This window comes from Sciurus vulgaris (assembly GCF_902686455.1).
Source record: "Sciurus vulgaris genome assembly, chromosome: 16".
Taxonomy (NCBI): domain Eukaryota; kingdom Metazoa; phylum Chordata; class Mammalia; order Rodentia; family Sciuridae; genus Sciurus; species Sciurus vulgaris.
In genome coordinates, this window is record NC_136477.1 from 38,995,580 (window position 1) to 39,019,567 (window position 23,988).

Sequence of the window (23,988 nt, forward strand, 5' to 3'; positions counted from 1 at the left end):
CCTCATTGGTAAATTATGTAAATGACAACGAGGACCAAAATGAGATATTTCCCACATCAACCAAGTATAGAAAAGAAGTTAGGCAATACAAAGTGATGATGAAAATATATAACCACAATATTCATAGGCACAGTATATTGTTTCAGTTTGTGCACAAGAAGGGCAGAAAGAACAAAATTCGGGAGAGGACTAAGTGCTAAGTTCTGTTAGGAGGAAAAAGATACAATTATAGTTACCCCTTATTTTTGAAAGGCAAAAATTAGAAATGTTTTCCTGTATAGAAATGGTTAATATGTGCTATAATATTTCTGTATGATGGGGTATTAGGCAGACATTTAAAAATCACAATTTCAAGGAATATTTATTGACAAGAAATATGTCATTGCTTATAGAACTGTCAATTTGCAATGTAATCCAAATTTGGGAGAAGAAATAAGTTAATATGCATGTACATTTTAAAAAGCTGCAAAGATTTATAAAGGACTCATTCTCTCTCAAACTCTTCAATATTCCTTATTTTTTTTCAACCTCAAACTTGTTATAATTCTTTAATCAAGAGAAAGTGAGTGTTATACTCAATTTTCTAAGGATCATGCACCATGATTTAATTTAGTTCAGGTAAATTTCATATTTCTGTGATAACTAAATTCTGAACTCTAAAAATGTGTTCATTGCATTGCCTTTAAGATCTTTTCAACATATTTCAAAATTTTCAATGCCAAATTTGAACCAGGTTTATAAACCAATACCATTAGACACAATATTATGAAAAATCTCAGATGCAAACTTTGTCATTTGTGATTTTAATTGTCCATTCAGTGTAAGACATTTAAAACACTCTAGAGATGTGAATAAATGACTATACTTCATTAAAAATCATTCCATTTCTTGGACAAAAGAGAGACATAACATGAAGAGTGTCAATTTTTTGCTTCATGGAAATAGAAATGGAAAGTTAATGAACAAATGAAGTTAATTATGAAGTATTTTGACAATGATTCATTTTTTTCAAAGCTTTTTATAAGGCTTATAAATGGATTAAACACTAAATTTGGCATCATGGGTTTCTGAAACATCTTCTGTTCTTGTTATGTATTAACTAGATTTTTTTTAATCTCAAAAACCTCTATTTTCTATATCCAGACAATACCATCTGGATGCATTTTAAAAGACACTAACACTCACAAGTAACATGCACATTTTACAATGCGGTATTGAAACACCATTGAAAAGATTGAATTGTGAGTGCCAACATGTCCCCTGCAAAATTATTGTAATTTCATACATCATTCTTACAACTCAGATATCAAACCCCATTTTTCTCTACAGCCTATCCAAAGATGGGAAATTGCATTTCCTCAGGAAGGATGAATTATCTCCAACTCTGATCACCTCAGCAGGCATCTCAAGTGATCATGGTGAGTCCTTTATCTCAATGGGGACTAATTGGACAGTCATTTTGGAGATCTACCCAGTGGTTGACTTGATCTCAATGGTAGAAACTTCCTAAGCCTCTACTCACTCTCTTTTGCTGTAGGCTTTTTTAAGACAATTTCCAAAATTGATTTTTTTTTAAATTCAAAGGACTACTAAAAATCTGGAAGGACCTGAAAAGAAAAAGGGTAGAGGTGGGAACATATATACATGAAAATGAGCCTGAGATCTCATTCCAATTGCCTGGACATTGAACCAGCTCTTCCTCCTGACTGGTAAGGGGACTGTACCCTAAAGTTCACTTCCCTTGAGATCAATCAACCCTCAACACAGAAGGGGAAATGCAACCTCTCCTGGACTTCGAGATGCTCGGGTGCTATGAAACTGGATTTCTGGGACAGCTCCGAGTGACTATTACTACGAAAACCAGATTGTCTGGGACCAAGCTAGCCTGACTGTTCCTCCACTGACAATGTTGCTCCCTCAAGCTTTGCCTAGAAAAAGCCCAACGAGTATACCATGAGGTCATTGGATAACCAGGACCCAGAAGCATCTTGACAGGTGAGGGGTGCTGGGGGAACCATCTCCCCTTTGCTTACTGATCTGGATTCATTTTTTTCTCCTCAAAGCCTCCTTCATATCTGAAATCCATCTTGAGCCCTGGTGCAAGAAGATAGTCCCAAGGGCCTTGTCTTGTGTTAGTCATTGGCTGGTTTCCCTGGAATCATGTCAGTGTAACAGTTTATGAGGTGTCTGTGCCAAAGTAGGATTTTAAACAAAGTTGAGAACAAAGTTGAGATTACAGTGGACCTGAGGGGGTGGACTGGAGGATTGAAAAACTAGTCAGAGGAAAAGTAGACACCAAAGCCTAGAGAAATGGGAGTTCTGGGAGTAGTTGAACTTACCAGCAGTCTAGCACTGGAGAGGTGTCAAGTAAGGGAGAAGGAGTAGGAGACAGAGGAGGCAGCAGGATGGGGCATGAAGGGGCTACAATGTCTGCCATTCCTCAGGTTGGGGTCTGCAACTAACCACTTTAAAACCCAGCTTCCCTGTGGGATTCAGGACCAATTTTTTAAACTGGTGGGTGGTAAGTTATACTATGTAGAAACACTTTAATGAGGGGGAAAGAGGTCAACTTAATATTTATATGGCATATTCAGGCCAAATGTCACCCTATGATGGTATAAAATAAAAATTCCACAAGAGCTTGAAAGAGAAATAGGATAACAGATATGACATGCCTCAGGCAGCACAGTGAGATCGCACTCAAGAATCTCACTGTAGCAAACGAGCGCCAATTCATGGTGCAAAAGAGTCTAATATTCAGTAAAGCAACAGTAATGCATCATATTAATTTAATGTTAACTTAGATTCTATTGTGATTTTGTTTGTATATTCACTTTGGTTTGGTTTTACCGTCGCATAGGAATTATTAGCATAGACTGTATCTAGGTTTGCATTTGTATATGTAAGAATATAATAATAACAAAATTGCCTGAGGCTGAGGGGTAAGAAAGGGTTATGAGAGATTCCCTGTATCATGGTCTCTGGAGTCAGACTGCTTGGTTCAAAGCCTAATCCAACAACCTTCCTGCTGTGCAACATTATTGAAACTCACTTGGCTCATCTGGAAAATGGGGATAATAAAAGTTCCTACCATGCTCGGTCATTATATGAGTTCCAAGAGTGAATGCTGGATGCAAATGAAATAGCTGATGCTCTCGTTAATGTGGTGCCCATCCTTCTGCTTTTATCGGGATCCATAACTTACTCAACTTGATAGAACATGTGTAGGTAATTGGGAGACCTTAAGAACTTGTCATGTTGTTGACAGATGTGTTTGTCTGAACAACACCTTCGCGGCAGCACTGGAGAGAATAGATTTGATGTAGAGATTTAGCACCTATTTAGCAGGAACAGGTGAATGACAATGTGATGTGAACACCGTCACGAGTGCTTTCAAGGTACAGATTACCTGGAAACTTGATAGAAGGGCACATTCTCAGGTCCCTGAATCAAACACTGCCATATCCAGAAATCCAGGTTTTCAGTAGCCCTCCAAATGATTTTGATCCTCTTGGTGAAGAGATAGCAAAACTTTTTGTAAAGCATGAGAGTTAATATCTTAGGCTTCACAAACCCTGTGGTGCCTTTAGGAAAGGAAAAATGGGCCTGGCTGTATTCCAACAAACCTTCATTTGCTAAAACATGTGCGGGCTAGGTTGGCAATACGTTGTACTATCTAGAAACACTTTCATGAGGGGGAAAGAGGTCGACTTAATATTTATAGTTTGTAGTTTATTGAGACTGGCAATAAAGGAGGAGCAAGGTTGAAGGGTTTGAGGTGGAAAGTTTAAGGTAGAAATGGACAGTTACCTGTTGATTATCTGATTCTGGACCTTGAGGTAAATGGCAAAGGATGACAATATAGACTTAAAACAGGGTGGAAATGCATGCAGACAACTTTGCCCAAGTGTTTTAGTCAGCTTTTTCATCACTGTGACCAAAAGACCTGACAAGAACAACAAAGTAGTAGTTTATTTGGGGTTCACAGCTTCAGAGATCTCAGTCTATAGATGGCCAAATCTACTACTGTGTGTCCCAAGTAAGGCCGAACACCAAGGCAGCAGGTGCGGCAAAGGACAGTTGCTCAGTACTTGGCAATCAGGAAACAGAGAGACTACTCATCAGGTACAAAATACATATCCCATAGCCACGACCCCAATGGCGGGCCTCCCCCAGCCACACCCTACCTGACTAGGGTTATCACCCAGTTAATCTGTTCAACTGAATTAATGCACTGATTGAGTTAAGGTTCTCTCAACCCAATCATGCCCCTTCTAAATTTCTTGTATTGCCTCACACATGAACTTTTGGGGGACACCTAATATCTAAACCACAGCTCTACCTAACACAAGGAAGGAAGAGAATCCAGAGGACCACCCATACTGAACAGCAAAGGAAGAGAAGACATCAAACACCAAAAAGAATGGAGGATGCATCTCACATTAGGGAAAGATATAAACAGCTCCAGCCCTTGCAGTAATCTAAGGATTTCATAGTGGCCATTATGCAGGCCACCTGCACATCACCCATGGCGCTGAGCCACTCACAGCTAAGTGCACAGGTGAGATTAAGTTCAAAGTAAAGGGGTGAAAGGCGGAGAGACATCAGTGGGACTTGTCTGTGTGCCTAGGCTTAGGCCAAAAAGAACCCGTAAGCAGACAGACTGAAGATAACAGAAGACAGAGGAGAACCTGAGGGATGGAGGTCACTGAGGAATCTAGATAGGGTGGCACCAAGGGGCTGAGGAAGGGAATATCCTTAGACAAGGAAAAACACACTCACTGCCCCACACATAGGAATGGAGTCGAGAGGTTTCAGGATGGGCCAAGTTCAGCTTCTTCATTTTCCATAACTTCCATTTTATCAAAAAACTTGGGGAAAAAAAAAGTTCTCCAAAATGAGAAAACTGTTAGGTGGCAGGTCAGGAGTCAAATGAAAATAAAGCAGCATTTTTTTTTTTTTTTAAATAAAACCAGATTAGTCACTAACTCAGTGCGCATCGGATTTTCTAATCACACTGGACTAATGAAGAGACTAGCTCTATGACAGAGTATGTCCCCCGTTCTCTATCTTGGCGTCCACTCTGTGATGTTCTCCTTCACCTCGCCCTGGTTATGGGGACATGATCTTTGATTTCCCACGGAGAAGTGCTCATTTTAACTGGCAGGCAAATGATATTGCCCTCTGAAGGCCCATCATGCTAAATGACCATTAAACCATTACACTTCAGAACTGCCTCTCAAGGCAGAGGCTCCAAGAGCTCTGCACAGTATCACTGTTTAAACACCAGCATTTTATAGACAGGGAAATGTCCTAGCGAAGCCCACGTGAATTCCTCCCATTATAAACAAAACATCTGTGGCTGGTTAGCTCGGTTGGTTCATCTGTGAAGCTAAACGGCCAAAATCTTGGGTGGAATCCTTGTAGGGCTCTCTTCAGAAGCCATATATCTGCAGCCCCAGTTAGTCGAGGCAGTCCCCAAATGGATGCTCCTGATGGGAGAGGGCCTGGCTGTCACTGCCCCATCCATCAGCCTCCATCATCTGCGCCCCACATTAACGAGGCTGCACTTCTGGCCTTCCCTGCCTCTGTGCCTTCCCCCCAATTTGTTCCTCCCTCCTTGGTTATTCTTGCTCCTATTCCATCCTTCCCTGCACTTTGAAGTTTGTCTCAATTCCCTTTAAAGTCCTAGTGATTTTCCTCTGCTGACTCCAGCCTCCCCAAGTCTCTGTCCAACTGAATGGCCACCCTTGGGATCTGTAATGTCCACCCTTAGGAACTATACCCTATAATTCACAATTACATCCTGTTTCAGAGTCTAAGCTACCTGGGGACAGGTGGCACAGGTATAGCACTGCATTATGTAAAAAAGAGATCTTATTTCTACTTCAAATTCATTACTTCCTAGCTGGGTCATCTCGGGCAATTCACCTAAGCTCATTGAACATTCACTTGCATTGGAAGGATAAGAAGCCACACAGCTGTAATTCTCTATCTTCTCCATTTTAATCTTTGCAAAGTTTAGGAGCCTTCAATAAACACTTCACTGATAAGTGAACAGTATCAGTACAAATCTATAACCAGTGGAAAAACAAAGCCCAAGCCTTATGGACGACATGGGTCAGGGTCAGACCAACAGTTGTTCTTTTTCTTTACTTTTCTTCTTCTGAGTCATACCTTCTGAGGCTGAGAAGAAAGGCAGTCTTCATACATAGGTAGCAGAGACTGGTGGAGCGCACGTTCTGCTGACATCTCTTAAGCATAATCATTTGAAACCCATCCTGAGGCGACAACTTCAGGAGTGCAATTGAAATGCACATTTGTGCCTGGTCAACAGGACGGTGATAAAGCTACATGGAGGCCCCATAAATCGAACCTTGTTCATGTTTTACTTCTGTATCACAGGACCTCAAACTGGTCTGGCATGTTCCGAAAGGCCCCTTCAGGGCACCCAGGAAGTCAAAGCTACTTGGAGAATAAGATGTCACTTGCCATATTCACTCTCCAAAGTGTACAGTACAGTTCTCCAGAATCCTCATGGCAAGGGTCATCTAAACTGTTTGAACATAGAAGCAGATACGGGGCGTGGTGACACGCACCTGTAATCTCAGCAACTGGGGAGGCTGAGGCAGGAGGTTTGCAAGATTAAGGCTAGCCTCAGCAACTTAGCAAGGCCCTAAGCAACTTAATGAGAACCTGTCTCAAAGAATAAAAAGGGCTAGGGATGTGACTCAGTGGTAAAGTGTCCTTGGGTTCAAACCCCAGTACTTAAAAAAAAAAAAAAAAGAAATTAAAAATCTGAGCTCATGTATCTGCCTTTATTACCTCCTGTGAAGCCAAACACTAAATTGACTTACTGGAGGGGGAACACTATGACACTATGCTTCTCATTAACCTTTTTTGCTTTGAGAAAATTATTTTTCATTAAAAAAAAGAGCTATTCAGCATGAAGTTATTTAGAATTTTTCACTTGTTTTGATTTCTAATATGACTATTACCAGTAGATAAAACCCACAAAAAGAACTGTGAAGTTTTCAGTGATTTAAGAGTGTAAGTCCTTACACTGACCCTTTTGGAGCTTCTTCTTACTAGCAATGAGGGTATGAGATAATATTTACCAAATGGAAATGCAAGTTTAACTCCTTGCTAAGATGCATATGAAAAGTACATTTACAGCAGATGACAACTGAATTTTTCTTTTTTTTTTTTTGTTCTGGGGATGGAACCCAGGGGCCCTTAACCACATCCCCAGCCCTTTATTTTGAGACGAGTTCTCAAATTGCTTAGGGCTTTGCTAAGCTACTGAGGCTGCCTTCAAACTTGCAATCCTCCTGCCTCAGCCTTCTGAGTTGCTGGAATTACAGGTATGCGCCACCACACCAGGATATGACTTTGGTTTTTTTTTTTTTTTTTTTTTTTTTTTGATCAATGTCTAGAGCATTGAGCATTTCTCCCAAGGATGGCAGTCAGGTCCACACAATCTAATCACTTGTGTTTTCAAACAACGCTCCAGACTCATGGGTTGCAGGGTGGGTTAGAAAAAAGCAATGCTGCCACTGTTCCCTCTGCCCCATGAGCTCAATACAAGGATAGTCCCTTCTATGCTTATTCCTTATATTTAGGGGTGTGTGCTAGTTGCTAGGGCTGCTAACACAACACCAGACTGGGTGGCTTCAATTTTGAGGGGTGGGGTAGCAGGGATTGAACTCAGGGGCACTCAACCACTGAGTCACATCCCCAGCCCTATTTTGTATTTTAATTACAGACAGGGTCTCATCGAGTTGCAGTTGCGAGGCTGGCTTTGAACTCACGATCCTTCTGTCTCAGCCTCCCAAGCCGCTTCACCACACTTGGCTTAAATGAATTTCTAACAGTTCTGAACACTAGTCAGAGATCAAGGTGTCTGCAGGTTAGATTTCCATGAGACCACTCACCTGGACATGCAGACACCCTCACGGGACCTTCACTGAGCAGGCACATCTTGGCAACTTTCTTGCAAGATACCAGTCTTGTTGAATTTAGGGCCCCATTTTATTGGCCTCCTCTTAATTGACTCTTTGAAACGCCTATCTCTGAATACTACCCACATCACCTTATTTAACCTTTATTATCTCTTTAAAAGTCCCACTTCCAAACGCACTTACTTTCTCAGGTACTGGGAGTTAGAACGTCAATTTAAGAATTTGGGGGAAAGATAATCCAGTCCCTAACACCATGTTTAGAAATTCATTCTCCTCCATTTGGCAATTTCAAAAAGCTTGTCTTTACTTCACATACTGTACTATTGTACCTTTCTAGGTCACAAACACACAAGAAGCTGTTGAGTTCACATAGTCCGAGTTTCTCATTTCACTAAAGCAACTCAGAGAGGTGAATTACCTTATCTCAGGTCACACAGCACATTATTAGCTGACAAGAGTAAGCTATGCCTTCAGTTTTTAAAAATAGTCTTAATTTCAACCTATTTAGGGAGTAACTAGAGAAAGCCTGCAACTTAAGCTTCCTTTGTAATTTTAAAGTGACATTGAGGGTACTTGGAATGATTTCTTTTATAAAGGAATTTTTTTCTTCAGTTATGATGTCCTTACTTATCTGTTTATTTACTGTTAGTCTCCCTACTGGGGCTTGCCTGCATTGAGGTAGACCTGTGGTCACAGGCTTTGCCAAGTGTTTGAAATGAAACCATTTAATAACAGAAAAGAAAAAAAAAAAAAATACCATACACAAATGCAAAGAAACCTTCTGCCAAATCAGCAGCCATGCTGACAACTCACTGCTGACTGAGGAACTAAAAGACAGACTCAGAGTGGAAGGGGTTGGAGACCAGGGGCCAGGAAGGTAGAATGACTCAATTGCAAAAGGTCTGTTCCCAGTCTAAGTGGAATTCGCACCCAAAGTGCTCTGGGTGCCTTAATATCAACACTCCTTCCTTCTCCCACAATGTTCAGCTGAAGAGATGATGTCTGACCCAGGAGGCACTAACTCCCCTGATTTGGACCCAGTTCTCAACAGCAGCAGATCATTACGTATAACATGACATACTAAAGGATCTCTGTAGTGTCATCCAATGCAAATTAAGTGGAGATTGGCAGACCTTGACTGATCTCAAGCAAGGGTCAGCAAACTACAACCCGCGGACCTAGTCCAGCCTTCCACCCAGCTTTTATTCCTAGTCCTTGAGCTGGGGATAAAAAATTCATTATGACAGGAATAGGTATCTGAGGAGGTCCCCCAGACAGGAGAAATCAGCCTCAACTCAGCCCTGGCAGCTTCTTAATTCATGCCACAGAAATGAATTCCAGGATGCCTCAGAAAGTACGAAGACTTCAAAAAGCAAAGAGGTTTATTTAGGAAAGCAGGCAATAAGTAGGATACCCAAAGAGGAGGAGTACAGGGCTTGAGAATGAGATGCACTTTTGTGGTCTTGGGATCTTTATTTTTAGCAGTACTGGGGAATGAATCCAGGGCACTCTACTTCCGAGCTGCATTCCTAGGATTTTAATTTTTTCTTTGAGACAGGGTATCACCCATCGGCCCTAAGGCTGGCCTCGAACTGGATATCCTCCTGCTTCAGCCTCCCCAGTAGCTGGCATGACAGGCATGCACTATCACAACCAGCTTGGAATGATTCCTCTCAGGGAATCTCTGTAAACAGTTCGCATGAGGCAGGTGGGGTGGGGGTGCTGTCAGGCCGGTGAGCTCAATTTGCTTAATCAAGCAGCACAGAGTGGAACATGGTAGTCTGGTTCTTTCAGGATCTTGAGTTGATATCATCCAGAAAATGATAACACATGGCATACACCCATATCATAAGTTTCTAACAACATTTTACCTTTTTTCTATTTAGTCTAAAGAAAATGTGTTGTGTAAGCTAGCAAAGTATGCAGACATTAGTCACAGAGACTCACAATTCTCTAAGAGTCAAGGGAATTGTGGTCTGGAGGAAATCGGGTCCTGGGGAGTGGAAGTGGGGGTATTCATGAGTTTGTTAGCTTCTATTCCCTTGTTAGCCTCCTTTCTACCTAGCCTTACTTCTACTACCTCAGAAACACATGAACATTATAGAATTCAAATTTTAGTATCCATGGATAGTTTTATGGGAAGAAACCACACTCTTTAACATATTATGGAGGCTGCTTTACTGCTACAATGGCAAAATCGAGTGACTGAGACAGCCTGAAATATTTATATCTGGTCCTTTTCAGAAAAAGTTTGCAGCCAGGCCCAGTGCTGCATGCCTATGATCCCAGCAGTTTGGGAGGCCAAGGTAGGGGGATCACGAGTTCAAAGCCAGCCTCAGCAATTTAGCCAGGCCCTAAGCAACTCAGTGAGACCCTGTCTCAAAATAAAATACAAAAAGTGCTGGGGATGTGGGAAAGTGGTTAAAGGGCCTCTGGGTTCAATCCCTAGTGTGAGAAAAAAAATCCAAGTTTGCCAACCAAGTCCCACAACTTTGGTCTCCAACACAAAGTCTAGAAAGCCATACTTCAGAATTTAATCTTTGTATATTTTACCCTGGGAAACCTTAACCATCAGGCAAAGCAGACCGATTGCATTGGTTGAATTTAGAATTTTTAAAAATATGCTACACTGTAAAGATGATCACATTTGGAAGTACCAGAATACAGTGGTTTGAGACCAAAATCCTCTAAGCTGAGAGTTGCTTTAGAATATTTTGCCTAACTTCCAGGTGAGCACAATAACATGGCGCCTGAAGTCATTCTGTTTAACTATTTATTACAACTGCAGGAGCGTCCTAATGAAAACTCAGTTCACGTTTCATCACCTAGCTCTGAGACAGAACTCCATGCCCCAAAACCATTCTTCCCCTTCTCAGTTGTAACTTTCTCCCCAATTACAAACAGAAGCAAACCTCTCAAGCCCCCCAGAACCACTTTGTTTCAAGAGACACTTTGAAGAGTATCAGGAGGTCAGTTCAATTCTGGTCTCTGAGCTCCTCTGGCAAGAAATTGTTGCCGTGGGTCAAATTGATGAACTGGGATAAAAATCCCCTGAACCAGATAGGATTGATTACCAAAGGAATTGTTGAACTTAGCTGCACAGAAGAATATGAAGGATGTTAAAAAGAATAAAATCAGAACATACCTCCTGTCCGTAGATCCTGAGAACGAGTCTCCAGAAGAGCAGGAATGGCGATTCCCTTTCTGGTGATATTCAGGATCCTGCAAAAGCAATTAACGGTCTTAAGCACCATCATGCAGAAAAAGAACAGATTTGCTTATTCGGAGTCTTTTGCCTGCTTCTTCACTATACCATTTCCATGGTGCCACTGTTCCCCTCTTAAAATCTGGAGGGACCACCAAGCGCCTGTGCTAAGCCTCAAGCCAAGCTGGGACAGCGCCACTGAAGCTGTCACCATCAGCAAGGAGGAAGCCATGTGACGGGTGTGGCCACCTTTGTGCTGAGCTTTATGGTAAATGGGGTCAAGCGCGCACTAAGGTACTTAAGTATGCAAAAGCATTCACACAGGTGACAAACGTTAATTACACCAGTGCATATCCCATGAGAACTGGACTTTTCACCTGATCCCAAATTAAAAGTAGATTGGATAGAAGTTCTGTTATAATCCAGATCCATGAAGATTTCAAAGGAAAGAGGTTGTAATATTCTTGGTTTTATCATTTCTTACATGATTAGAAAAAAAAAGTCCTAGGTTCTACTGAGAAATATCTCTAATTACTGCTTCAGTCATTTTAAGGAAATATGACAATAGCTTCTAATCCTGGTTTTTCCTCAAAAATACCGAAATCTTAGGCTCTAGTCTTTAATTCAGAGAACACGATTCAGTTTTCTTAATTTACCTCTGGTAAGGAAAATAAATAACCTATATCAAAATTTGCAAAGATTTTCTTAGAGATTGAATGATCTTAACTAACTACTACTGAAGTCCAAATAGCATTGATTCATAGAGAAGCAATGGAGTTAATGGAATTAAGAAGCAATACTAAGTTAAATTTGAATTTCTGGTGAAAAACAAATACATGTTTAGTATATGTGTATATTCTATGTAATATTTGGGACATAATTATGCTAAAAATATTTATCATTTGTCAGCAATTCAAGTTTAATTATGTGGCCTGAATTTTATCTGGCAGTCCCAGAAGCAATTTTAATTCAAAATGCTTTTGGGTGGACAAGTAGTGGCGGGGAAGTTTTGTGAGCCTGTGTGCCTAATCTTGGAAGATAAATATTCTTAAAAACATTGAAAGGGGCCCAGGTACTTTTAAGCCTCAGTTGTCCAATCTGAGAAATAAGGGATATAAAACCTATTTTTAAACTTCCTATGTTGCTTGTGTATGAATCTCAATGATGAGTATCATTAATTTATCATACTTATATAAGTGAATTAAATGAACAAAAACTGGGTGCTTTCAATTCTAGTCTGGGACCTGGTCATGAACTGTCAGATACAGCTTAACAACTAAATAATGAGAAGGCATTTTCTCTTCAGCTTTGGTGCATTTTCTCTACCCAAATAAATCAATTTAAAACTCATCTCGACATGACTCCATTTCTTCTCCCACCTCATTTCAATGTGAAAAAAAGAAGAGGGATTCAAACCAAGGAATCCAATTGCTTTCTGAAGACATGGAGTCCTTAAGTGTTGCCTGGGACTATGTCTGACCTCTTGAACTCACAGACGGGAAATTAAGGCAGAAAAAAACTAGCAGTTCAAACCATTGCACCTTCAAGACATGGTAAGATTTCATCTTTGCTGTTCCCTAAGGAAAATAAGTTTGAGCAAAATAAACAGGAAGTAATAATATGTCGAAGAATGGTTTATTTTTAAAGAGTGAAGAGGACTCCAAATACCAAGCATTTGCGGGGGGGGGTGGGGGGGAGAGGGTAGAAGTTATAGAAGTTCAAGGTTATCTTAGTAAGTTACCAAAGCATCATGACATGAATAGGTCAACTAATCTAGGAGAGGTGAACTTTGGAAGACTGTAACCAACCTCAAGGACATCATTGTGGGCATAATACCACATCTATGTCAGAGTTCATTTCATTACACAATGGAAGGAATCATTTTTATTTAATAATTGACTGGTTTGAGCAAACCAAAAGGAATTCGTTCCTTCTGAGGAGTCCTCTGAATATTTAGTCCAGCAAGCCTCACCAGAACATTCAAAGTCCCTCAGTATCATCCTCTGAGCATGCCGTGGTGGATCTAAAACTTAAGCCATCCACGGGAAGCCCTTGGAATCTCACTCTTAATTTTTGTTCTTGGAAATTCCAATACTAGGGTACTTCAAATAATTAAAGGGGGGCTGGGATACAAATACATGCAAAGAATGAAGATTCTCAAATTATCATTCAAATTCAAGGCTCACCTGGGGAAACTTGTTATAAATGCGATTTCCCGTCCCCATCTGGAAGACTGAATTAGAGAGTTTTCATTTTTCTTTTTATTTTATGCATGCAATTGTTATTATGTACGATGAGTTATATAAAATGCTAAGTACTAGAAGTTTAGACATATAGCTATGTACTACAGTCTCTCAAAAGTTTATCTATTATTTGAGCTTTTAATTTCTCAGAGCAACCTATAAGGTACAGGTATTAATCCTGCTCTACAGAAGAGAAAATTAAGGTCCAAAAAGACCACAGTGTACTCAAAGGCATGTGCAGAAGTCAAGTCCAAAAAAGAGTTAAGTTCATTCATTCATTCATGATTTAACTGCTTTCCTGCACACTGGTCAACTCTATCACTCTGACTGACTCTACTCTAAACCTCCCAGATCACACCACCCCAGAAGTTACTTTTCTTCCTTTCTAGCCTGAAGCACTATCTCTTGACTCCTCCCCTTCACTTCTTTTAGTCTCTGAGGAAAGATCGCTTTTCAGTGGAGTCTTCCTTGTTCCATTTAAAATTACAACCCTCCCCAGAACACCCTGACCTCCTTCCCCATCTTCCTCATCCTTCTGGAGTTGAATGGACAAATCTTATGTGTAGCATGCTCCTCACTCATTGACTGACTTTTATATATACACTCAATCCTGTGTTTCCTTTCTTTCCAACTGGGATGGTAGCTCTCACACCCTAGCAGCATCAGAATCACCAGAAGCAATTTTTAAAACACAGATTCCTCATTGCTACCTCCACAGATTTGATTGAAGTGAGGATAATGGTGCTGTCCAATAAACTCTTTTAAACAGACTCACCACTTTTTTTCTATTCAGGGATGATTTTCAACCTATATGCTCCAGGACAAATTTCATAAAATCTGGAGAAGTTTTGTATTGTCACAACTGGGTGAAGAGTTACCTGGCATCTTGAGAACAGTAATCAGCAAGGATGCTAAACGTCCTACAATACACAAAATTTTCCAAGCCAAATTGTTCATAGCTCTGAGGTTCAAGGACTCCATCCTTGGATATTTTCCCAAACACAAGTAGGCATCAAGACCTGGAGGACTGTTAAAAAAAAATATCTCATCAGACCAAACCTTCAGAAGTTCTGACTTGTTAGGTATGCCTAGTGTGGGGCCTGAAAATCTGCATTTCTGCTAAGTGCAGCAGATGCTATTAATCCAGAGTAGACACTTGGAAAACAACTGTAGTGGAACAAAAGCAGCTTGAAGTAGGAGTCAAGGTCTCTTCACTTCTCTTTCCCAAGGCAATCAGTCATTCAAATTTTTAAATACCAACCACAACCACCCTCCTCCACCCAGTGATTCTGATACTAAGGATTCTTTATCATACAATGAAAAATAAGAGTTGTCGGGGAGGTTTTTTTTGTTTGTTTGTTTTTGTCTTATTTGTCTGTTGTTTGAGCAGCAAATTGGATACTCCTTCTATTCCTATTGACCCTTCAGCTTTACCCACCGAAGAAGTGTGTTCAGGGTTGGTATGTTTGCTGCCTGCCCCCGTTGCTTAACAGTTTGCCTGGAAGAGAGGGGGGGATGCGTCCATTACATTCCCAGAGTGAAATCCACAGAAAAGAAACTGCCAAATGCAATTCCCTGCATTTTCTATTTATGATGAAACTATGTAAGCCTACAACCAATTCCCTTTTTCCAAAAGTAAGACCAGAGAATTAACATGTGTACGCATGCACACTCTCTCCTCTCTCTCGAATTCTTCATTCTTGGGCTTGAAAGAGGCCCCTAGCATTTAACACAACTGGGAATCTGTGCGTCCTGAATGTACTTGTGCTTTCCTAACTACATCTCTGGTAGTTGTTCTCTTTAAGATGGAATCTTCCAGGTGCTGCCAATTACCTCTCCTTACATCATTTTCTGGGGAATATTAAATTCAGTTCTTTTATCCTATGCCCAAGGCCAGTCATGAAGCAGTTGATCTCCATAATTCAAACATGTCTGATATCTGAGATTCAATTGCCCTCTTTAAGACAGGCACTTAATGAAGAACTGGTGAATGAGAAGTTTAATGGCTAAAGTGAAGACACTCCATCTTACAAATCTCTTTTTACTCATGTGGCATCATCGGCCAGTGTTATTGATTTGCATTTACTGACTGGACTTTCTATTGTTTTCAGATGTTAGTATCCCCTGCTAGTGCCTGCAGGCTATTAATTGCAGGGTTCAGCTTGCTGTCCCGAAAGCCAAGGACTTCTGCAGTGAATTAGAAAAGCTGAAGCATCCATGATAGATTGGAGAATCCAACACATTTCGAAAAGCTGTAAAAAAGTATTTCACTAATTTTCACAGTGAGAATCTACATAGAAATCATGGAAATCTTCAAAAATATGATTCACTCTGGAAAACAGCATTATTGAGGGCAAAATGTCCCTACTACAGAATGTACGCCTGTAAGTGTACAATCCAGTGATTCTTAATCAATTTAGAGTTGTACAGCTATCACCACTATCTAACTAGAGGATGTTTCTGTCTTTTTAAAAAGAGATTTCAAATCCATTTGTGGTTACCTACCACCAGCCCCAGCCAAACTCTTATCCACTTCCTGCCATGATAGACTTGCCTATTCTGAGAATTCCATGTAAATGGCAGCATACTTCTGTGTCTGACTCCTTTTGCTTAGCAACATGTGTGTGTGTGTGTGTGTGTGTGTGTGTGTGTGATCCATGTTGTAGCATGGATTGGTACATCATTAGTTTTGTTGCCAAACAGCATTCATTGTATGGACATATTACAATTTGTTCATCCATTCAACCACTGATGGACATTTGTTTTATTTGGCTACTATGAATGATGCTGCTATAGAAATTTACAGAGCCTTTATGTCATAGAGTCCTATGTGTAGACATTCTAGGTCATATGGTAAATCTGTGTTTAACATTTTAATAAAATGCCTAACTGTTTTCCAAAGTGGTTGTACCATATTACAATCCCACCAGCAATGTGTGAGGGTTCCAATGTCTCCACATCATTTCCAACATTTGTTACTCTCTATATTTTGACTATGGCCAACATGGTTCATTCTTAATGTTGAAATGTATGAAAGAGTGCTTTCAAACTTGTACCACAAATACAAAAATATATCCAATAGTTATTGAGGAGCTGCTCTGTGTAATGTTCTTTAAATATAACGCTGCTGAGACTAGAAGTGTAGGTCAGAGGTAGGGAACTTGCTTCACATGCATGAGGCCCTGGAGTCCATACCCAGAGGTACAAAAAAATAAGTCGATAAGCAAACAAAAGAAAAAGAAAACTGTTAACTTATCATTGACATAATGAAATCTCATCCCTAGTTCACAAGGCTCAGAAAGGTTAAAATTTTGCCTAGCAAATCACATGGCAAAAATCTAAATTCAATGCCAAGGATGTCTGGCATAAAACCTTGATGCAAAAGTTCTTGATGCTGAAGTCAAGAAACAACTAAATCTAAGGGTAGGTTTCATCTTAACTACATCATGGCCTAACCACGTCCACTAAGGTCATTACAAAGATGATAAATAACAACAGATTTGCTTGCTTCTAGTAAGTACATTTTCCTTTGAAGAAACTTTACTGAAGTTCTGCAGAACAATTTCACCTTGAAATTTTATCTTCAAATGTCAAATCCCACGGTTGTAGTTTTGATTCAAGATTTAACCAGCAAGATATTTATGACAATCAAAACTCAAATGAAACATACTTCCTATCAATGAAAATGCTGAATGGTTTTTATTAACTATACTGAATCATTTGCTACCCTCTAAAGATGTGAATTCTGACAACTGCTGTTCATGTGTGAGTGCGCAGAAAGCATTTATTGCCAGTTTCTGGAGTCCCTGCCTGTGATTGAAGACTATCGATGTTTCATCTGGCTTGTTGTATTCCATTTCAAAAGAGGCTGTTGGCAGAATGGTAGACAAAGTCAGGGGCTGCAGCTGCTTCAGCTGAAAATTAACTCACCACCCCCGTGGCCACAAACTCTTAACCACCTACCCACTCTCCCACACCCAGTCATGACTCCATGACATTGTCTTGAAATGCTCAACATTTCTGATCAGTTGACTTCCTTCTCTTCGGACATTATTTGGTTTTGTGTGTGTGTGTGTGTCTGTGTGTGTGTGTGTGTGTGTGTTGAACCTGAAGGGTTTTCTACCACTGAATTACATCTCCAGCCCTTAAATTTTTAGTTTGAGACAGGGTCTCACTGTGTTGCTGAGGCTGGCCTGGAACTTTGCAATCCTCCTGCCTCGGCCTCCCAAGTGGCTGGGATTACAGGTGTGTACCACCCCTCAACCCCTACTATGGTTTAGAGTATCTGATGATGTACAGCTTTGCTACTCAAAGTCTGACCCACAGATGGGCAGCCTCAGCATCCTCTGAGAGCTTGTTAAAAATACAGAATTTTAAGCTTCGAAGCTGACCTATTGATTAGAATCTGCATTTTAACAATCTCCCCAAGTGACTCCCATGTGCTGTATCATAAAATTTAGCATAGACTCCCAGGTCTAACCCAGAGACCCAGAATCCCACACTACTGAGCTAAAGATCTTTCCCTACCAAGACAGCAAGGGGCATTTATTATGCAGAGATACTTCCTTCTCTCTGCATAGGTTCCTTCCTTCTATCTCCAAACATGCTGAAGCCACTCCCTTTCAAACAACAACAAAATCTTTGGACTCCATTAACCCTGTGAGGAAGAGCATGGCATTGTTCACATTTATCTGCTTCCTCTCACTATCGGAGTGTTAAACATCCCCATCCTGTTGAACTCAGGTTTGCCTATATGACATGCTTAGACCAATGGCATGTAAGCAAAGTGATATGTCATTTCTAAGCTTGGAGCTGATGCCTTCTGTGCTCGTTCATATTCTCATTCTCTCCCCCGTCCCTTCTTCAGCCTGGCAATGACTCTCATGGAGGAGGTACTGCTTACTTCAGTCCAGAGAGGACAACATGGAGCAGAACGAAAGGTGATCTATGAAGGGCAAGCAGATTTGCTGTTGAAAGCCACAGAGATTTGTGGCCCTTTTAGTTACCGCAGACTTTAGCATAAGCCTACTCATAGTTGTGTTTGTCAGCTTTTTGTTGCTGTGACGGACACCTGACATAAACAGCTGAAAGGAGGAAGGCTTTATCATGGCTCATGGTTTCAGAGGTTTTAGTCTGTGGTCAGCTGGCTCCCAAGCAGAAACATCATGGCACAAGGACACAGTAGAGGAAAGCTATCAGCTCACGGCAGCCAGGAAGAGGAGAGAGTAGGAAGGTGAGACCACAAAGGGGCCATGGACAAGATATAGTCCCTAAGGGTTTGCCCCTAGTGACTCACTGTCTACAATTATGCCCCATCTACCTACAGTTTATACCACCTCCCAGTAGTCCATTCAAGTATCAATGGATTAATCCACTGATGAGGTCAAAGCCCTCATGATCCAATCACTTCCTAAGAGCCCCACCTCTGGGCATTGCTGCACTGGGGACCAAGCCCACCCATGAATTTTTGAGGGAGCAGTTCAGATTCAAATCCTAACACTACTGTTGATTTTTTTCTCTTTCTCTCCCTGCCCCCTCTTTTTGTTTTGTTTTTGTTTTCTTTGGTACTGCAGATTTAACCCAGGGGCCCTTTACCACTGAGTCACATCCCCAACCCTTTTTACTGTTTTTTATTTTGAGACAGAGTTTCGCTCAGTTGCTAAGAGCCTCACCAAATTGCTGAGGCGGGCCTTGAACTTGCAATCCTCCTTCTTCAGGTTCCCAAGTCCCTGGGATTACAGGTGTGCACCACCGCACCTGACTTTTTCTCTTTTTTAAAGAAAAACAAAAGGAATAAACACATGTAAAGACAGGAACGTTTTTTAGAGATGCACTCACATCTGAATTTGCCAAAAACTAAAGTGATCCTTTAGTTCTCTGCCAACTCTGCCAAAATTGTTCTACGGTTATCATTCATCTTCTAATTTCCAGATTCCTCCCAGTCTGCATTATTTTTAGTCTACAGCAGGGATCACCAAATGTTTTCTGTAAAGGTAGATTCTCAGCTTTGCTGATCACATGAATGTTCTTGTTAATGCACAGTTTTAGAGTGGTAGTATGAAATCAGCCTTAGACACTACAGGAGTGAATGGATATGATGATTGCCATGGATGTGCCCCCAGAATTCATGTATTGGAAACTCAATACCCAATGTGATAAGATGGGAGGCTGGTTGGGAGATGTGTAGGTCATGAGGGCTCTCAATGGATTAATGCCACTGTATAAAGGGTTTGCTGGATTAGGTTGGCTCTCTCTTGCCCTTTCACCTTCTGCATGTGATGATACCACAATAAGGCTGGATGCCAGTGGCTTCACCGGAACTATGAGAAATAAGACTCTGATCTTTATAAATTATCCAGTCTCAGGTATTCTATTATAGTAGCATAAACTTAGCTGTATTCCAATAAAACTTTCCCAGTTGCAGGTTCAAAACTTAGGGGTTATTCTTAATTCATCTCACACACTAATCCATCGAAACTAAACCAGGCATCTAGTACAAATAAAAACCACAGGAATTTCACCTGCAAAGCTATTTGACATCTTTTAATTCAGCCCCATAATTTTACACATAAAGAAATTGTTACTCAAGATAATTAAAAAGTAATGTCAATACCAGAACACTTATTAATGTTGTGCAGGCTGAAATATTGAGGGAAAAGTGTAGTGATGCCTTCAATTTACTTTGTAAATTCATTCAGAAAATAAGATGGATTAATGACTGGGTAGAGAATTATTCAAAAGGTATATGAAAAGCAAGGATCGTAAAGTGTTATTTACAGTAGATGATACTGTAAATATTTCCTATAAAATTATTTTAATTTTTCTCTATTTGAAAATATTCATGATAAAATATTGAAGGGGAAAAGTGTATCAAAAATAAAAACTGTAAGTCCTGGGACATAATCAGTTGACTTGTGAAACAGAATTCTCCTTCATAAATATCTTATGGAAACTTATCAAACAGGGTTTGAAAAAATGATTTAAATAAGGTTTTGAGATACCAGCCCAAAATACCTCTAAGTCCATTCAATATATACTGCTTTGAGCTGATACTATAAGCAGGGTACTTGCTATAGTTTGGATCTGGAAAGTCCCAAAGTTCCATGAGTTAAAGGCCTTGTCTCCAGGTTGGTGCTCTTGGGAGGTGGTGGAAACTGAGGGGCAGAGCCTGATGTGAGGTGTTTAGGTCATGGGGTCATGACCTCAAAGGGGAATGTGGGACCCTGGCCCTTCATCTTTCTCTTTTTTCACTTCCCAGCCAGTTTTACTGTGCCACATACTCTTACCATAATGTGTTGCCTCCCCACACCTCCCCACCAGAGGCCTAAAAGCAATAGGTCGGCCTAATCATTGCCTGGAGACTCCAAAGTTGTGAGCCAAAATAAACCTTTTCTCTTCATAAGTTGATTATCTCAGATATTTGTCATAGTACTGGAAAGATGGTAACATAGCACTAACACTTCACAATGAAAGACAGATATGGAACCTAATGGGAGACAAATATTAACTAACCCTTAATGTGTTTGAAATTCTCTAACATCTATTGTACCATCCATTTAGGCACTTGCTATTTACCATATTGTATTTGCACCTCCTTTCTCATAGTGATTGCAAGCTCCTGACATGAGTATCTATCTGTGCACAGGTCTCAGTGTTTTGCATGTCATTTCAAACAAGAACCTCATGCTAGGCTTGTTCATAAAAGTTGATCTATAAGGTGGTATGACCAAGGCGATGACACACCTCCATTTATGTAAAATACAGACTCTACCCACATGCTGCTAACTGTTGGTAAACGGCTGGAGGCAAGTGCCTCCAGCCCTTTGCATGAGATTAAGAGAACCAGCTGTGGAAGAGACACTTGTATGACAGTGTCAAGTTCATTATCCATGGATTTGCCTATTCACTAAATGTATTTGCAGCCCCCAAAATCAATAGTCATGGTGCTTTCATGGTGACCTGTGATCATGTAAAAAGCCATGAAAATCTGAATTGCCAAGTGTGTGCAAGAAGTGAAATCCAGCCGGGTAACATCCGCCTTCTTGCTTCAGATCTTATACAGGAAACAAGTATTCTTTCTGTGATCTTTAGGATGCCATGATTTTTACATGTTTTGTGCTTTTTGCTGGTGGTTTCACTGTTTAAAATGCCCCCAAGCAGAATGCTGAAGTGCCACCCAGGGTTCTTAAGCACAAGAGAACCACAATGTGCCTCATGGAGAAAATACGTGTGTTACATAAGCTTTCTTCAGATACGTGTTATAATATTGTTGGCTGTGAGTTCAATGCTAATGAATCAATGTATAGTAAATAAGTTATCTTTATCAGAAACACATGTAAAATAAGATTATGCATTGATCACCTAATGAAAAAATGACCAGCAGTTCACAGTTACCTAATCTTATATTTCCTCTAGGGACAGTGATTCAGTATTTGCTAATTCAGCATTCTGGGTGACTTTATAGAACAGAACTATCAAGAATAATGAGAATTAACTATAAAGCAAAACAACTTTATACACGATCAGCAACTCCTATGACCAGTAGTTTCTCGGGAGCCATTATAGAGCTCTCCATGGTCACAACCATGCTCACGTTGTCTATAAACACATAAGGCTCATGGCCAGAAAGGCTGAGTATGGGGAATATAAGCAGAGTAGATGTCACAAGGAAACAAAGTTCATTGCAAGTCTGTCCAGAGTGAGCAGTAAGGAGAAATTGCATAATCAACATCAAATAAATTATTTCTTATTCCTTTGGGTGGCCATAAGGTGTAGAAAGTCATGCTCAGATACAAATACAGCTTATGATGATCTGAAAGGTCACACTGAAGCCTGATTTTCTTTTTAAATAACCCTCGAGGACATCTTGAACTAAAAGACAATCAATCATGGAAACAGATGGGATATAGAATGTGCTGCTGTGTTGCAATTAGTAAAAGGGGTTATGGAGAAAGCAAAACTCATTATGCCGAAAAGCCGAAGCATTGCACACAGCAAAAGACCTTGTGGTCAGCCACAGCTGTACACTGAAGGACAGATGTGCCATTCGTGAGGCAGAGACAAGGCCAGCAATGATTAATAAACACATCCCAAGTCCTCTGCAGATGCTTGGCCCAAACAAGGAGAAGCATTAAGGATTACTCAGACATGAACTGAGAAGCCAACAGACTTGAGAATCTCTGTTCATGACTCAGCAGTAGTCACCTGTCCTTGTATTAAAGATAGATTAAGAAAGAGAGAGTATTTGGATTCTATGGGTTAAAGACTTATAGCACAAAGAACTGGAGAGTTCTTGGTATTTGGAACACACAGGTAAAATTCACAATCCTAAAGGATTGATAGTGGGCCTGGAATTCTAAGTTTGTCAGGGCTCATCAGCCCATTTGCAGTTTTAGCAGCCATGGGGCACCCTGATCTATCTACACATAGGCCAGCTCTGTGTCCTAAGAATGATGTACTGCCTTGTCACTCCAAGTGTGGTCTGCAGACAAGCAGGATGACATTAGGTGAGGTGGGGGCTGCAGGAAATGCAGACTCCTCAGCTCTAACCAACATGTGCTGAACCACAGCTGGTAATTTGATGAGATCTCCCAGTTATTCACACTCTGAAGCTGGAGCAATGGCCCACAGTTAGGGTGAACAGCTGCCCAGAGCCTGGTGTAAGTTCCCACCATGTGGAAAAACTCTCAGGTTCAGCATCACATCTTCATTCTGTGACCACAACCACAGGATGTGGGAGACTCAAGACTTGGGGCCCATTTTGAGATCATTGCTCCCACAAACAAAGCTTCCCAGGCTTTGTTTTGGAGTCACATCTGGTTCTCTCTGGTCCCCACAGAAGGAAAGTAGAACAAATATTTAAGGATTCATATGAAAAACTAAGACATTGAAGAACATTCTGCCTCTACACCTCATCATCCACTCCAGGAGACAATGGTCCAAAGAACCCCATTTTGAAATGGAGCAGAAAAAAGACCAAAAGACATTCATTCCTCAGGGGCCTAGAGCCATTCTATATGACCAGTCCCCTTTTAAAGTCCGAATGGATCCACTCTAGAGCACAGGTTCTCAAACTTTTGCGATGTCAAAACTACCAGCAAGGCTTGTAAAGCACAGATTACTGAGCCTTACCCTCAGACTATCCGAGGTCCCACGCCAGCAGCATCCAAGTCATATGGGAATTACCCAGAAATTCAGGCCCACTCCAGATCCACAGAGTCAGAGTCTGTATTTTTCCAGGATTCCCTGGTGATTTTTGCTTGCAATAGTAAACTTTGAGAAGCTCCGATGTGGGAGGTATTCTTAAGGGGTTGCTAAATTGGCATCCTGAGTATAAATACAATTGTTTAATCTTCCTTTTGAGTCAATCCATATTCCTTGCCCCCGCTTCATTTTAATGTTTGCTCGTATTTTAGAAACAGAATAAGACAAAACTCAGTCTCACGACTCCACACACTTATTGGTCAGAATGGGTGAAATGACTTAACGTTCAGCACCAAGGTCAGAAAGTGCTGTCCCGACAATGAAGGGGCATTCACGCCAGCACAGGGCACACGAGGTCTTCTGTTCTCTACAGGGA

General features: G+C 40.7%; 1 protein-coding gene across 2 annotated transcripts in view; it reads right to left on the minus strand.

The window, feature by feature from the left end:
* Positions 1–23,988, minus strand: part of RARB (retinoic acid receptor beta) — a 716,333-nt gene that overhangs the window by 673,755 nt on the left and 18,590 nt on the right. For both annotated transcript variants that reach the window (XM_079114293.1, XM_079114292.1), the window contains exon 2: positions 11,107–11,183. The gene's annotated coding sequence lies outside the window, so the exon portion shown is untranslated. The remainder of the gene's footprint in view (positions 1–11,106; positions 11,184–23,988) is intronic.